Consider the following 3,450-nt stretch of genomic DNA (forward strand, 5'->3'; position numbering starts at 1 on the left):
TCAATTCATGTACCCTAAATTACATAACCATTTCCTTGTAATTATCTAGACTGTTTCTGTTTTAATTTTAAAAATTATAGATAATCCTATAATGAATATCTTTGTGCTGACGGCTTTGTCTTTGTGGATTTTTCTTAGGAGATTTCTCAAGGGATTGAGTCTCAGGAATGGATTTACTAAGTGAAAGAGTAGAAACACTTAATAGCTCTTGAGACACTTTGCTAAACTGTTTTCCACAAAGACTGTGGCAGTTTATAAGGCCAGCCAAAACTTAAGAGTGCAGCAGTTTCACCATAAATTAGATAGTAGAGGACATTAGCATTTTATTTACACTTTCTAATAAAAGGGGTAAAAGCTTCAAATTTAAAATATTTTTGCAGGTACTTGATTATGGTTAAGGTGGGACATTTAAAAAGTTTATTTGTGTTTCTTTGACTGTGAACTGATTATTCAGGTCCTTTGCCCATTTATTTACTAAAGTCTTAATAGTTAGGAAAATAAACTAGCGAAATTCTGTGGAAATAAATTTGTGTTCCTTTTGTAAAAAATTTTTAAAAGCCTTTGGTATGTGAATAATTATATTCCTATTTTGCTGACTGATTTAAAAATTGCCATGTTGATTACAAAAAAATTTCTTAGAGTGAAGCACACCTGGATTGCGTAGTGCTGTAGTCACAAATAAGGGCACACCTTCTAGATCCTTCTCCTGAGTGGCAAAGTTTTCCCACCGTCTAGTTCAAACATACCTCGCTGATGGGATCTCTGGCACTACAAAGTGCAAGGGACAGGACAAAGGGGCTTGTCCAGAGGAGAGTGACCTGCATGTTGGAGGAACTCTGGAACATGTATGAGGAGTAGCGGCTGGCAGTTCTGGACTCAGGGAACGGGTCCCAGCTGAGGGGGAGGTAGCTTCTGTCTTCCCGGCGTCCCTCCAGCTGCTCCAGAGTCAGGAAGCACCTTGTTATGGGAGTTAGACTGGGAAACCTCTGAGGTCCTTTCAGTCCTGAGAACCCGAGCTTCTGAGAATTTGACACTTTTCTTCCTCAAAGTCTTTGCTGGCTTCGGTCCCTCCTCATCGCCCCATCTTAGGCTGCTGACCTCTTTGACTTCTTCAAGGACTGATTCAAAGGCCATCTCCATAGTGGAACCTTCCCTAATCAACACCCCTCTCCTGCCCAGCCCCCCCACCCCCAAACTGTTAGAGCACCAGTCACTGGCTGAATTTCTTCTGTGTTTCTCCCTCACTAGACTCCGAGGGCAGGGCTGGGGCTTATTCATTTCCTTGTCCTCACAGTGCACCTGAGAGGGACTCCGCTTAGGAAGGCTTTGATAAGTTGAATGACCCCCGCTCCCCAGGGGAAGCTTAGCAGTTAGGAGAACTGCCATAGTAATTAGGAGGCATCCTAGTACAATGTCAGCATCATCACTTACTAGCTGTACCTCAGTTTCCCCATGGAGCTGTTGTGAATTAAATGGACCTCTTGGAGAAAGTCATTTCACATTTGTTTTGTAATCACTGAGCAGCAAGTACTCTCAGTCTATATTCCAGACACAAAGACATAACAGATGGTCTCTGGGCTTGAGGAGGATCTCAGTGGTACACAGCAGGGTAGAATGTGATAAGGTTCCTGGGAGAGGTGGGAACCAAGTGCTAGGGGGCTCTGAGTAGGGAGAAGGGACACGTGGATGAGTCTGGGGGGCTTCCCAAAGGAACCAACATCTGAGCTGAGTCTTGACAAGTGGCTGGAATTTCAACAGGTGGAAATGGTGCAAAAGGGCATTCTGGCAGAGGGAATGGCATGAGCATAGGGTGGGTAAAATATGGGAAGCATTTGGGAGCTGGCCAGGAGCCCTACTTGGCTGGCACTCCAGGACTTTGGGGCTGGAAGGAGTGACAGGAAATATGGCTGAAAACGACAGTGGTGAGAGATGAATGCAAGAGAGAGCCAGGAGGTTTTAGGGCCCGGATGGGCCCTGGTCAGAGCTGTGAGTGAAGGAGAGGACTGTGTGGAGAAAGGACTGGGTTGTCTGGGCATCAGATGGTCAGTCCTGCAGGAGGGCAGGGGTGGCAGTGGGGATGGAGTGGAGGGGGACTGGGGAGAACACCCTTGGGTGGGACTGCCAGGGCCTGATGAGAGGAAAGGCCAAGGAGAAGAGATTGATGAGATCCCTGTATCCTGATGAGGCCACAGACTTAGCTGTACTTTATTATCTCATGAAAGTCACTGGCATCACTTCCTAATTCACCACCTTTCTGGGTAGATGGGTAGCTTTTCTCTGGAAACAACCTCTTCCAGGGTGGGGTGGGGGGAGACTTAGTCTAAATCACCCCGGCACCCAGCTAGGGGACCCATGATCAGTAGAGCTTCAGGACTCTGGTTGCTGAGGAGAAGATGAGCAGGAAGGGGAGTATGGGTGTTATTTCCTCAGAAAGGCCTTCTCTGGCCTCTCTGTTAGATTTGAATCAGGTCCCCTGATTTTACCTTCTTATTGCTCCTTGCACTTTCCCTTCCTGACACTTATCACAGTTTTAATTTACATATTTGTGTGATACTTGATTGGTGCCTGTCTTTTCTACTGGATTGTAAAACCCAGCACTTAGAACAGTGTCTGGTATCTAGCTGGCACTAGGAAATATTTGTAGAGCTTTAAAGACAGAAAGCAGATCAGTAGTTGCTGGAACCTGGGATTGGAGCTGGGATTGACTGCAAATGGGCACAAAGAGTATTTCCACAGATTCGAAAACTGGATTGTGGTGATGGCTGTGTAAACTGTTTACATTTAATGAAAATCATCGCGAAATTACAGTGAGTGAATTATTATTATTATTTTTATTTTTCGCTACGCGGGCCTCTCACTGTTGTGGCCTCTCCCGTTGCGGAGCACAGGCTCCGGACGCGCAGGCTCAGTGGCCATGGCTCACGGGCCTAGCCGCTCCGCGGCATGTGGGATCTTCCCGGACCTGGGCACGAGCCCGTGTCCCCTGCATCGGCAGGCGGACTCTCAACCACTACGCCACCAGGGAAGCCCCACAGTGAGTGAATTTTAAGATATATAAGTTACACCTCAATAAAGCTGTTAAAAAATAAAAACAAATATTTGTAGAACGAGTAAATGATCTTTCTCCATCCCCGAGGCTGTAAACTCCGTAAGAGAAACTAAATCCCCCAAATCTAGAAGAGTGACTGGCATCTAGCAGGCGCGGAACAAACACCCCTTCTGAACAGTGAATCTATGAATGAATGAGGAGAGGAAGGACTCTTACCGGAGATCACCGACTGCAGCTTCCGGGTCGCTGCTCCGCAGGTCGCCGCAAGACTAGCCCGGCGATTGGCCAGCGGAGCCGGGGTGTCCAGGACCGGGACCAGGAGCTTGCTTGGAAAATCCCCTAGGCGGGTCCGTGGGGGCGGGGCTTCCAGGGGCGGGGCTTCCAGGGGCGGGCTCCCGGCG

General features: G+C 47.6%; 1 protein-coding gene across 1 annotated transcript in view; it reads left to right on the top strand.

The window, feature by feature from the left end:
* The first annotated feature begins 1,949 nt into the window (after positions 1 to 1,949).
* The window catches only part of IDH3A (isocitrate dehydrogenase (NAD(+)) 3 catalytic subunit alpha), a 20,914-nt gene continuing 19,413 nt past the window's right edge, over positions 1,950 to 3,450 (top strand). Inside the window, exon 1 of the mRNA XM_007470036.1 lies at positions 1,950 to 1,953. The gene's annotated coding sequence lies outside the window, so the exon portion shown is untranslated. The remainder of the gene's footprint in view (positions 1,954 to 3,450) is intronic.

This window comes from Lipotes vexillifer, unplaced genomic scaffold, assembly GCF_000442215.2.
Source record: "Lipotes vexillifer unplaced genomic scaffold, Lipotes_vexillifer_v1.1 scaffold1484, whole genome shotgun sequence".
Classification (NCBI taxonomy): Eukaryota; Metazoa; Chordata; class Mammalia; order Artiodactyla; family Lipotidae; genus Lipotes; species Lipotes vexillifer.